Consider the following 13,453-nt stretch of genomic DNA (forward strand, 5'->3'; position numbering starts at 1 on the left):
TTATTTATATTATTATTATTTTTCATATTCTTACATCTTTTATTTTATTAGTATTTTTGTATTTCTCTTCTTTATATTTAGTCTTCTTCACTTGGTTTGTTAAGTTGCATTGTTTGAGTGGTTTCCCTTGTTCTCTCTTTCATAGTGTATTTTTAATTTTCTGTCTTTCACATTACTTGTGTGCCAATAGCACACTACTCTAGGTCCTGTACTTCCTATTCTTGTTATTCAGATCACATAGATTCTGTCATATGATTGTTGCTCCATTAATATTGTAAATAATTGCTATTCCACACAATTGTAAATACTACACAGCACCCCTCACAAATCTTAACTCTCTTCACTGTTCCCTGAACTTTATTACTGTGGTGGTTAACTCTATTTTCTCACATACTACACCTATTTCTACCCTCTATTCTCACTTTACCTCATAATCTGACCTCCCACAAGCTCACTGATTTCTAGATCCAACTCACAATCCTTCCCCACTCCTAACAAGAGTCTTATCTTTTTTCCACCCTTTCTAAAAAGTGGCTAATTGGGAGAAATATCACAGTTAACACTATATATATCCAAAGGATCTCCTAACTCTTCTCTATGGGTTTATACTTTAAATACCATAGAATACACTCCCGCTGTCTTAAACTATTTTGCCTTCCCCCTCCAAATGATCACAAAAAGAGTAGGTGGGAGCTGTGAACACCAGTACACCTGCTGGAAGAGGAAACCCACCAAAAAAGGAACCACCAACAGATAACAATGGAAGAAGGTGAAGGAGGGAATGGAAGCCACACTAACCTCAACCCAGAACTGATCTGGAAATACAACTAAATAGTGGAGAAATTACCCAGAACAAACAACTGAACAAGAGTGAGAGAGAAGCCTCAAAACCTCATACACACAGAAGAATGAGCTTCAACACAAGCTGTCCACACCTGCACAACCAAATACATAAGGTGGTGGACACAGTGACCCTCAGATGGAGGGAAGGACCCACCAAAGAAAAACCCAACAACAAATACCCAAAGACATACAGAGAGCCAACATAAACAACAGCCCAATACTGGTGGGCTAAGATCAAGGAGACTACACCACTGGATCTCACAGTTCTTCTACCGTAGAAGTTCACACCATAAACCCAGGGAGTCAGAACAGATGGATTTAAGAAGCAGAGGCTAACAAGAAGAGTCTCAAAAACAATGGGAAGACAAAGAAACAATCCCCAAATGAAAGGAAAGGAGGAAGCCTCAGAAAGGATGCTAAATGAAATAAAAACAAGTCAACTATCAGACATTGAGTTCAAAGCAATGGTTATCAGGAAGCTCAATGAGCTCACAGAGAATTACCAAAAACTACAGGGAAACTACAATGAACTCACTGCAAACTATATCACCATGAAAAAGGAAATAGAAACTATCAACAAAGGCCAAGAATTAAGAGGAACCCAAAGATGCCCACTTCAAGACCATCATAATTAAAATTGCAAAATTCCAAGACAAAGAGACAATCTTAAAGGCAGCAAGGGAGAAAAAGGAAGTAACATACAAGGGAGCCTCAATTAGGCTAGCAGCTGACTTCTCAATGGAAACTCTCCAAGCCAGAAGACAATGGCAAGAAATATCCCAAGTAATGAGAACCAGAGGCCTGCAACTAAGGCTACTTTACCCAACAAGGTTCTCAATCAAGATAGAAGGCCAAATAAGAAGCTTCCCAGACAAAAGAAGTCTAAAAGAAAACACTTCCACCAAACCAGCTGTGCAAGAGATGCTAAAGGGACTGCTTTAAGAAAAGGTAGGAAAAGAGTGACAGAGAGGAACACAGGTATGAAAAACTAGAAATGAATAAGTACCTATCAATAATAACCTTAAATGTAAACAGATTAAATGCTCCAATCAAAAGACAGAGAATAGCGGAATGGATAAGAAAGCATGACCCACACATATACTGCCTACAAGAGACCCACCTCAGGACAAAAGACCTACACAGACTGAAAGTGAAGGACTGAAAACAAATTTTCCAGGCAAACAGACAGGGAAAAAAAGACAGGGTAGCAATACTCATATCAGACAAAATAGACTTCAAAAAAAGGGCCATAAAGAGAGACCCAGAAGGTCACTTCATAATACTCAAGGGAAGAATCCACCAAGAAGATATAAACATTGCAAATATATATGCACGCAACATAAGAGCACCCAAATACATAAAGAAAATCTTGGAGGACTTCAAGAAAGATATCGACAGAAGCACAATTATAGTAGGGGATTTCAACACCCCACTGTCAAAAATAGAGTTTCCAAACAAAATATCAACGAAGTTATTGCAGCATTGAACAATGTCCTAGATCAAATGAACTTTACTGATATATACAGAGCCTTTCATCCCAAAGAAGCAAAATACACATTCTTTTCAAATGCACATGGAACAGTTTCAAAGATAGACCACATGATAGGTCACAAAACAAGCCTCAACAAACTCAAGACGACTGAAATCATATCAAGCAATTTCTCTGACCACAAGGAACTGAAACTAGAACTGACCTCAAGAAAAAAACTCAAAAACACTCAAACTCATGGAGATTGAATAGAATGCTATTAAACAATGAATGGGTCAAGAATGACATCAAGGAAGAAACAAAAAATAATTCTGGAAAGAAATAAAAATGAACTCACGACAACCCAAAACTGATGGGACACAGCAAAGGCAGTCTTGAGAGGGAAGTTCATAGTGATACAGGCTTACCTAAAAAAATAGAAACATTTCAAATAAACAACCTAACTCTAAACCTACAACTTGATGAACAACAACAAAGACAGCCCAGAGCAAGTAGAATGAAGGAAATAACCAAGATCAGAGCAGAATTAAGCGACATAGAGAGTAAAAGCACACTTCTAAAGATCAATAAAACCAGGAGCTGATTCTTTGAAAAGACAAATAAAATGGACAAGCCTTTAAGCAGACTTATCAAGAAAAAAAGAGAGAGGACCCAAATAAACACAATTAGAAATGAAAGAGGAGAGATTACAACTGATACCACAGAAATACAAAGGATTGTAAGAAATTATTATGAATAACTATATGCCAAGAAATTTGAAAACCTAGGTGAAATGGACAAACTTCTAGAAAAATATAATCTTCCAAAATTCAATGAAGAAGAAGCAGAAAGCCTGAACAGACCAATAACAGCTGAGAAAATTGAAGCTGTAATCAAAAAACTCCCAACACACAAAAGCCCTGGACCAGATGGTTTCACAGGAGAATTCTACAAAGCATTTAAGGAAGAGATAACCCCTTTCCTTCACAAACTATTCCAAAAAATCCAAGACAATAGAAGACTCCCAAACTCTTTTTATGAAGCCAGCATCATCCTAATCCCAAAACCAGATAAAGACACAACAAGGAAAGAATAATTAAGGCCAATATTGCTGATGAACGCAGACGCTAAAATGCTAAACAAAATATTGGCAAACTGCATCCAGCAATACATTAAAAAGATCATACACCATGACCAAGTGAAATTCATCCTAGGGATGCAAGGATGGTACAATATTCGCAAATCAATAAATGTAACACATCACATAAACAAAATGAGAGACAAAAATCACATGATCATATCAATAAATGCACAAAAGTATTTCATAAGGTACAGCACCCATTTATGACAGAAACACTCACCAAAGTGGGGATGATGGAGCATTCCTCAACCTAATAAAGGCCACACATGAGAAACTTACAGCCAATATCATACTCAATGGGCAAAAACTAAAATCTTTCCCGCTAAGATCAGGAACAAGACAAGGTTGTCCACTTTCACCACTTCTATTCAACATAGTACTGGAAGTCCTAGCCACAGCACTCAGACAAGAAAAGGAAATAAAAGGAATCCAAACTGGAAAAGAGGAAACAAAACTGTCATTATTTGCAGATGACATGATAGTGTACATAGGAAATCCTATAGTATCCACCAAAAAACTGCTTGACCTATTAAGTGAATTTGGCAAAACAGCAGGATAAAAAGTCAATATTCAGAAATCAGAGGCATTTTTGTACACCAACAGTGAAATGTCAGAAACAGAAATCAGGAAAAAAATCCCATTTGATATAGCAACAAGAAAAACAAAGTACCAAGGAATAAAGCTAACCAAGGAGGTAAAAGACCTGTACTCAGAAAACTACACAACACTGAAGAAAGAAATTAAGGAAGACACAAACAAATGGAAGCATGTACCATGCTCGTGGATTGGAAGAATTAACATCATCAAAATGGCCATACTACCCAAAGCAATTTATAGATTCAATGCAACACCTATGAAAGTACCAATGGCATATTTCACAGATACAGAACAAACACTTCAAAAATTTGTATGGAACCATAAATGACCCCGAAAAGCTGCAGCAATTTTGAGAAAAAAGAGCAAAGTAGGAGGGATCGTAATATCTGATATCAAACTGTATAACAAGGCCACTCTAATCAAAAGAGTCTGGTACTGGAATAAGAACAGATACATAGACTAATGGAATAGAACAGAGAGCCGAGAAATAAACCCAAGTCTCTATGGTCAATTAATATTTAACAAAGGGGGCAGCAGCATAAAATGGAGTAAAAATAGTCTCTTCAACAAATGGTGTTGGGAGAGCTGGACAGCTATATGCAAAAACATAAAACTCGATCACCAACTTACACCACATACAAAAATAAATTCAAGGTGGATAAAAGATTTAAATATAAGTCGTGACACCATTAAAGTCCCAGAGGAGAACCTAGGTAGGAAAATCTCAGATATTCCATGCAGCAATATTTTCACTGATATGTCCCCTAGAGCAGGGGCCTTAAAAGAAAGAATAAACAAATGGGATCTCATCAAAATAAAAGGCTTCTGCACAGCTAAAGAAAAAAGCATTAAAATGAAAAGAGAACCAACCGTATGAATAAACATATTTGCTAATGATACCTCAGACATGGGTTTGATCTCCAAAATATATCAAGAACTCACATGACTCCACTCTAAGAAGACAAGCATCCCAATTAAAAAATGGGCAAAGGACTTGAACAGACACTTCTCCAAGGAGGACATACAGAGGGTCCAGAAACATATGAAAAGATGCTCATTATCGCTAGCTATCAGAGAGATGCAAATTAAAACCACAGTGAGATACCACCTCACACCATTGAGAATAGCCATCATAAATCAACAAACAACAAGTGTTGGAGAGCTTGTGGAGAAAAGGGAACCCTAGTGCATTGTTGGTGGGATTGCAGACTGGTGCAACCACTATGGAAAATAGTATGGAATTTCCTCAAAAAACTAAAAGTGGAACTGCCTTTTGAGCTGGCAATTCCACTGCTAGGATTATATCCTAAGAACCCTGAAACACCAATCCAAAAGAACCTATGCACCCCAGTGTTCATAGCAGCACAATTTACAATTGCCAAGTGCTGGAAGCAACCTAAGTGCCCATCAGTAAATGAGTGGATCAAAACACTATGGTAGATTTACACAATGGAGCAGAAAGAAAAAAGGAGCTCCTACCCTTTGTGACTGCATGGATGGAACTGGAGAGCATTATGCTAAGTGAAATGAGCCAGTCAGTGAAAGACAAATACCATATGATCTCACCTTTAACAGGAACCTAATCAACAAAATGAACAAGCAAGCAATATATAACCAAAGACAGTGAAATTGAGAACAAGCTGACAGTGACCAGAGGGGACAGGGGAGACGATTATAGGGGAAAAGGGTGAAGGTTTGCAGGAACAATTGTAAAGGACACATGGACAATAACAAGGGGGGGTGGAAATGGTGGAAGGAGGTAGGGAGGGCTGGGGTGGTGGGGAGGGGTGGGAGAAAAAGGTAGAGAACTGTACTTGAACAAGAATAAAAAAAGTTAAAGAAAAAAACAATTGAATGTAAAAGAAAACAAAAACAAAAATCAACTAAGCAAACAACTAGAACAGGAACAGAGTCACAGAAATGGAGATCACATGGAGGGTTATAAGTGGGGAAGGGAAGTGGGGAATGGAGGAAAAAGTACAGGAAACAAATGGTAGGTAGAAAATAGAAAGGGGAAGGTTAAAAATAATATAGGAAATGTAGAAGCTAAAGAACTTATATGTACAACCCATGGATATGAACTAAGGAGGTGGAACACAGCAGGTGGGAGGGGGTGTGCAGGACAGAGGGTAATAAAAGGGGGGAAATGGAACAACTGTAGTAGCATAATCAATAAAATATATTAAAAAAAATAAAAACAATTGAATATTATGATAATGACAGTATACTAGAAAATAAACTTTAAAGAATTAATATAGAGATCATGTTCTTTAAATATAAAGTAATTAAGTTAAAAATCAGTAACAAAGAGTCTCTTGAAAGAATAACATACATTAGAAACTTGAAATTTAAAATACTTCTAAATAATTCACTGACCACATGGCAATTAGAAAACACTGTAAGAGAAAGATAAAAATATAAGGTATTAAAACCTGTAAGATATGGACAATGTTATCTATTTAGGCCTTAAATATATATATATTTTTTACATGAAAAAGAAGAAAAATCTAAAAATTAATTAGCTAAACAGCCAGTTTAAGAAATTTATTCTTTAAAAAGATTAACCAAGACCCTGACCAGGTAGCTCAGTTGGTTAGAGTACCGTCCTGATACACCAAGGCTGCAGGTTAAATCCCCAGTCAGGGCACATACAAGAAGCAACCAATAACACATAACTTAGTGGAACAACAAATCAACAAATCTCTCTCTCCCTCTCTGTCTCCACCCCTCTCTATGAATTAATTTTAAAAGACTAATTGAAAAAGGAAAAACTCAGGTGAGAATGATCAAGAAAGGATTAATGTAAATAAAAATATTAGAAATGAGAAAGGGGAAATACTTTTACAAGCATTAGAAACGTAAATACTATGAATAATTTTATGCCAATATATTTGAAGACAGGATAAACAAATTCCTCCAAAAATATAAATGATTAGCCTGACTCAGGATTATCTAGATTTTTAATGGTCTCACAGCATTAATTAAATTGAAATGACATGTAAAATTATCCCCAGAAAAACAAACAGTTTCAGATGGTTTAACAAATAAATTTTACCAGAGTATTAACAAACAGATGATTACAATCATATGCATACAATGCATATGAGAATAGAAAAAGAGGAGATACTCTTCAATCATTTTATAAGATTAAGTTGAATAATGATATTAAAACAAGGGAATAGGAAGATCCAAGATCGCTGCAGAGTAGATGGAAGCTCTGTGCACTTGTTCCCAGACCCGGACCAGTCTTGCAACTAAACCACAGAGCAATCAACTCAAAAATCCAGCTGAGAGTGAGTGAGAGTGTGTGTGTACACAGATGAGTGTGTGTTGGGAACCGCCCTGCCTGGTTTCAGAGGCTGTAACCCCCATGGTTAAGGCTGAGTCAGAGTTGGGACCATAAGCCACTAAGGAGACAAAGCTTATCTCCCTGGTAGAAGTGCCACCTCTGCCCACTTCACCCTGCTTGGCCCTGAGCTTGACCAGTTAGCCAATGACGGGTAAGAATCCTCAAGGGAGGATCAACCTAAGACAGGCTCTGGTCACCAGGGATAAGCTCACAGGGAAGGACTCGGGGGACTGTGGAAAAAGGGGGTGATGGACCCTCACCCCTGGGCTTTGAAATAGCCTGAGTCCTCATTCTGTCTGCAAGAAGTCTGCTAATCTCTTGGCTGCTTTACTTCCCTGTCTGACTTAAGCCTGAAGCAATAACAGAGGGCAGTGCAGTCCTGTGCTGGGAGGGGTGGATTCCCTGGGGAATCAGGCCTAAGCAAAATACATACATTCCTGTGAAACCTACTTAATCTGTACCCTCAGCTTAAAAGATAAGGGTCCAGACCTGAGATGAGTCTGGCGCCTAAAGTTTTATGGCCCTCTAACTAATTGGCTGTAACTCAGAATAACCCCTCAGAGTTCTCTGTAAATCTTGTATTGTTTAACCCTTACTGACTGACAGTGATTGATGAGCTTTATCTGTATTCCTATGCAAATGAACCTAATAAAAGCCCCTGGAGAGAGAGGCTTGGGGCCCTTCTCCCCCTGAGAGAAACGGCCACCTTTCCTCCCCAAGCAGATCATGTCTTGGTAGTCTTATTCTTCATCTGTGGCGGACCAGGGGGCTGCGTTAAAGCTCCCCGACGCGCATGCGTGTGTGTGTGTGTGTGTGTGTGTGTGTGTGTGTGTGAGAGTGTATTAATGCCTGTCCGCCTGCAGGGTACTCTGGAGCAGGCAGCCTGGGCTGTCCTGGTGGAGCAGCTGTCACTGCTGCTGCCCAACCTGGCACTTCTGGCTGTGCAGATATGGGGCAGGAACCATTTCAAGGAATTTAAAATGTCCTCCTCAGGAAGAATCCTCTGAAGTGCCCGCACCTCAACACCCAGATATGTCTGTGTCCTCTGCCCCAGGCAGAGCCAGGCACCCCACTGCTGCTGGGAGCCAGGATTCTGGGATTCTGTGGTACTTACTGGGGAAGTGGCTGTTGCCTCCCCAACCCCAGGAACCACAGAAACTACAAATGGTTCAGAATCTGACAGAGGAGGCTGTGGATCAGCTCTTGAACTGTAAGCTCCGGGGACGGACAGACAGCCAGAGTGGTGCTGACTTCAGAGACAGCATGGCAGGAGCAGGCTCACTGGAGGCTTGAGGCTCACTGCAGGGAGCAGAGAGAGCACCCCGCCACCACCCCATGTTATAGTGTTGCTGCTGAACTCTTCCCAGTGCCATCTGGGAGAGATCCAGAAAGAAACTTTATGTAAAACTGTTGGAGGCTCTGGCAGGCTATGGTTAGCCCTGACCAAGAGAGACTTTGTGCTTTTTGGGGAGAGGGAGCATGGAGAACCATCCCTCAAGGGCTTGGTGCTAAACTGTGGGGGCACATAGAAACTCTTAAAAGAGGAACGAGGTGAGCATCAAGACTAGGCTGGAATCCTGTGCTCGTGTGCATGTGAGTGCATGCACAAAGTCGCTCTGCCAACAAAGAACCCAGAGTGATAGTGCCAAGCTGAAGGGACTGTGGGACCTGACTCAACATGGCTGGTATTGGGAATGTGCAGAGTAGAGAGTTCAGGCCCAAGTCTCCTGTGAGAGTGCCAGGCTGGGGACTGGATGGCCAGGAGCTGAATGCTTGAGATTCATTGCAGCCAAGCAGGTCCCCTTACAGGCAGGCATGCCCACCCTCCACCTGCAGGACCGCAGGCTTCTGCATATCAGTGAGGCCAGGTTCAGGAGTCCCCTGCAGGGTGCATATCCACAGGAGAAAGCTAAAAGCTATGAAAGGGCCCTTTCTATCAGACACTAAGAGCGACACTGTTCCTCAGGCTCTGATCCATTAAAATTGGAAGAGCAGAGAGATTAGAGACAGGTGTAGCAAGGAGTGTTCAGGGCCCTGACCAGCCTCAGTGCTTACAAAGAGCTGCCAACAGTGTCAAGCAGGAAGAGCTGCCCTTTTTACACAGATTGGCCCCTCAAATGAAATGGACAGCTAATTCACTAGAAACTATATATTATTGAAAGAATCTGGGACAGACCAAGATGTGAGGTGAGGGGGTGGGGAAACAATCCCACCATCTTTTCTGAAGACTGGACAGAGACCCCTGGGGGTGACCCAGGGTTCTTACTTTTCTGATAGCACAAGAGGTCTCCTATGGAGGCAGGTGGAGAAGGTACTGGCAGTCCTCTTGGGTCATTAAATGAACCACTCCTAGGCCCATGCTGATGGAAAGGCAGCAGGGCAGAACAGTGGGGACCAGCCAAGACTGAAGAAGACAGCCACAGACTGTGGATCGCTGGTAGTCTCAAACAGGTTGCTTATGGCCAGATTTGGACACCATCTGACATTACCAGGGATGGATCCAGAAAGAGAAGACAGTGGTAAACACTGAATTCTACTGAGATGAATTCCATCTCAGTCTTATTCATTATTTGCATTATTTTCTCTCCTGCACAGCTTTTTAACATTCATTTTTTTTCCTTCAAGATTGATCCTATTACTTCACTAGTTTTTTTTTATTTTACTTTATTTCAAATTTCATATTTTGCTCCCCTTCTCTTTCTCCATTTTGCCTTTTTCCTTCCTCTTATTTTTGTTTTCAATTTTATTTTTTCTCTTGCTATGACTTGTTTATTCTATGCACTCTTACTGTTTCTCTTCCTTCCAGATTCTCAAAACCATTTTTCTTGTAATTAGTCATCTCACATACTTTTTCCAGTGTCAAAATACCCAAAATACCCTCCACCATTATCAATCTTTGCTCATTGGTGGTTGATAAGATGGTAGTTGTTGCATTTCTTCAATTTTATTCCTAGATCACCTAAAATGGTGAGACAAAGAAATAACCCCCAATCAACAGAAAAGGAGGAATCTTCACTATTTTTGTATTTCAAACCTCAAATTATACTCTTTCCCTCTCCTACTCCAATTTGCCTTCCTCATTCCATTTTTTTTTCATTTTAAATTGTACATTTTTCCTATTTTAGCCTAATTTTCATTTCTCATTCTTGGTATTTCTTCTGCCTCTATACTTTCAAAATCACTTCTATTTCCTCTGTACATCTCATACGCTTTTTTTTTTTTCTTTTTTCCTTCTGATTCCCATTCCACCAGTATTAATCTTTGCTCATTTGTCATTTATATGGTTGTGGTGGATCTTTTTCTTCAATTTGGTTCCTATTTTTTTCACTATTTAAAAATATTTTTTAAACCTCATATTATACTCTTTTCTTTATTTACTCCATTTCCTTTCTTCCCTCCTTTTTATTTACAATGTAAATTCTATTTTCTTTCTTCACCTTGTTTCTATTCCCTACTCTCATTTCTCCTCCCTCTACCCTCTTAAAATCATTTTTATTTCAGTTGGTCATCTCATATTCATTTTTACTTTCTTATAATAGTCTTAGTCTATTTAAAACTTTATTAATATTTGCTCATTTGCTGTTGATAGTGTGGTTGTGAGTGGGGGTTATTAGTGTGGGTATGGGTTTTGTTTCCGGAGTTGTTCTGTTTTGTTCTGTCAGCATCTATACAAGCACATACAAGACGTGGTGGGTAGTGTGACTCTCAGTCAGCCAGCTGGAGGGAAAAATCCACCAAAAAATGACCCAGCAATGACCAAAACCCAATTATAGCAAGAAAACCCAACTAAATGGCATAAAGGGCATCCCAAGGGAATCCAGCTCAGGAGATCAAGGGGACTGCACCACTGAGTCCCACAGCTCTCCTACCACAGAAAGTTGCCCCACAAAGACAAGGAAACAAAGCATATCAATCTAATATGCAGAAATAAACAAGAAGAGTCACCTAAAATGGTGAGACAAAGAAATAACCCCCAATCAACAGAAAAGGAGGAATCTTCAGAAATAAAGTTTTAAATGAAATTGACTCAAGCAATCTATCAGACATAGAGGCCAAAATAATGGCTATAAGGATGCTCAAGGAGTTCAGCAAGAACTATAAGGAGCAGTATGGAAGCTACAAGGTACACATGGGGAACTATATCAGCATGAAGAAGGACATAGAAACCATCAATAAGAGCCAGGAAGAAATGAAGAATACAATATCTGACATGAAGAAACATTAGAAGGAATTAAAAGCAGGCTAGATGAAGCAGATGATTGAATCAGTGAGCTGGAAGACAAGGTGGGAAAAGGTCCCAGAGAGAGCAACAAAATGAAAAAAAAAAAAAGACTCAAAAAGTATGAAGATAGTTTAAGAGAGCTGCAGTACAACATGAAACACAATTATTCATATCATATGGATACCAGAAGGAGAACTAGAGGAGCAGGGGATATAAAACCTGTTTGAAAAAGTAATGACAGAAAACTTCCCTAATTTGGTGAGGGAAAGTTCACACAAGTCCAGAAAGCACAGATGGTCCCAATCAAGATGAACCCAAGAAGCCCACTCCAAGATAAATCATAATTAAAGTGGCAAAATTTAAAGACAAAGAGAGAATCTTAAAGGCAGCAAAGGAGAAATAATGAGTAACATACAAGGGAGCTCCAATAAGGCTATCAGCTGATTTCTCAACAGAAACACTGCAAGCCAGAAGGGAATGGCACTAAATATTCCAAGTAATGTAAAGCAAAGACCTGCAACCAAGACTACTCTACCCAGCAAGGTTGTCATTTACAATAGAAGGAGAAATAAGGAGTTTCCCAGACCAAAAAAAAAAAAAAAATGACTAAAAGAATATATTGCAACCAACCAGCATTGCAAGAGATGCTAAAAGGACTGCTTTATGAAGATGAAGAAAAAGAAAGAGGGAACATAGTTAGAAAGGGAAAAGATGGCAATGAATAAATACTTATCAATAATAATATTAAATGTAAGAAGATTAAAAGTCCAATCAAAAGACATAGGGTAGCTGAATGGATAAGACACATGACCTGCATATAAGCTGTTATATACTGTCTACAAAATACCCACCTCAGAACAAAAAGTGAGGGGATGCAAAGTGAGGGGAATGGAAAAAAGTGAGGGGATGGAAAAAAATATTCCAAGCAAATGTACATGAAAAAAAGCTGGGGTAGCAACACTTATATCAGACAAAATAGGCTTCAAAAGAAAGGCCATAAAAAGGAACAAACAAGGTCACTTCATAATACTTAAGGCAGTAGTCCAGCAAGAAGATATAACCCTTGTAAACATATATGCACCCAACATAGGAGCACCTAAATATATAAGAAAAATCTTGGAGGATTTCAAGAAAGATATTGACAGCAACACAATCACAATAGGTGATTTTAACACCCCACTGTCAACAATGGATACATCTTCCAAAAAAAGAATCAAAAACTTGACACACTGGGACAAATGGACTTAATTGATACATAGAGAAGCTTTCACCCCAAAGAAGCAAAATACACATTCTTTTCAAATTCACATTGAACACTTTCAAAGACAGACCACATAACAGGACACAAAACAAGCCTCAAAAAAGCCACAAAAATAAAAATCATATCAAGCATCTTCTCAGATTACAATGCTTTGAAACTAGAAACCAATCTCAAGGGAGAAACACAAATGTATTTGAATACATGGAGACTGAATAACAGGTCATTAAATATTGAATAGGTAAATACCGAGATCAAGAAAGAAATAAAAAATATCTGGAAATGAACATAAAACAATCCAAAACCTATAAGACACAGTGAAGGCAGTCCTGAGAAGGAAGTTCATAGCAATGCAGGCCTACGTAAAGGAGACAGAAAAATCTCAAATAAACAACCTAACCCTACATCTACAAGAACTAGAATAACAACAACAAACAAAGCCCAGAGCAAGTAGAGGGAAGGAAATAATCAAGATCAGAGCAGAATTAAATGACAAAGGCTAAAAAAAAAAAAATCAAAAGACCAATGAATCCAGAAGGTGGCTCTTTGAAAAGATAAATAAAACTGACAAACCA

Source organism: Desmodus rotundus, chromosome 8 (assembly GCF_022682495.2).
Source record: "Desmodus rotundus isolate HL8 chromosome 8, HLdesRot8A.1, whole genome shotgun sequence".
Lineage (NCBI taxonomy): Eukaryota > Metazoa > Chordata > Mammalia > Chiroptera > Phyllostomidae > Desmodus > Desmodus rotundus.